Source organism: Octopus bimaculoides, chromosome 14, assembly GCF_001194135.2.
Source record: "Octopus bimaculoides isolate UCB-OBI-ISO-001 chromosome 14, ASM119413v2, whole genome shotgun sequence".
NCBI classification, from domain to species: Eukaryota; Metazoa; Mollusca; class Cephalopoda; order Octopoda; family Octopodidae; genus Octopus; species Octopus bimaculoides.
In genome coordinates this window covers 25,200,007-25,200,786 of record NC_068994.1, presented here as the reverse complement: position 1 = coordinate 25,200,786, position 780 = coordinate 25,200,007, and positions in this window count along the sequence as shown.

The following is a 780-nucleotide window of genomic DNA, read 5'->3' as shown; positions in this document are numbered from 1 at the left end:
ACATCACTCCTTTTCGATTCACTAAAGCGGGTCTTTTTTCCTTCAAAGCTTGGTTCAAACGCTCTAATTGCTGACAGTAGACTCGAGCATTGATTGTTGCATTAGGTGGTAACTATTCAAAGTGAATTACTCCTTTATAATCTCACCAGATACAGAGAAGAACCTTTTTCCTATGAAGTTCCCTTCTCGGTTGTGGTGGAGCTTTCTCTCTTTTACCAAGCCACTGTTTACGACGTTTAACATTTCGATAGAAGATCCATTTTTCTTCACCAGTCACAAGTCTATCCAAAAAGAGTGAAATGAGTTCGCGAGAATGGGAAGAAGAGCAGATGTCAACTCGGGATTTGCGGTTGCTTTCGGACAATTCATGAGGCACCCATTTTCCAAGTTTAGGAACCTTTCCAAGTTTTGTTGAAGATGATGATGAACAGTTGTACGGTTTGAACTAAGCTTTATTGCTAATTCTTCAACTGATAATACAGGATTTTCTTCAATTTATGCCTCAAGAAGTTTATCATCAACCTCAACTGGGCGTCCTGTTCGATCTTCATCTTAAAAGGCTAAAATCTCCACTTCTGAATTTTGCAAACCATCTTTTGCAAGTTCTTTCATTCAAGCATTCTTTCTCATAAACTGAGTGCATGTTTCGAGTCGCTTCGGCTGCAGAGTTTCCTTTTTTTGTACTCATAAAATATTATGTGCCTCAAATACTCTTTGGATACTTCCATGTTAGAAAGAGTTTTAATGAAAGAAATTTTAATTCTATTATTCTGTAAAATA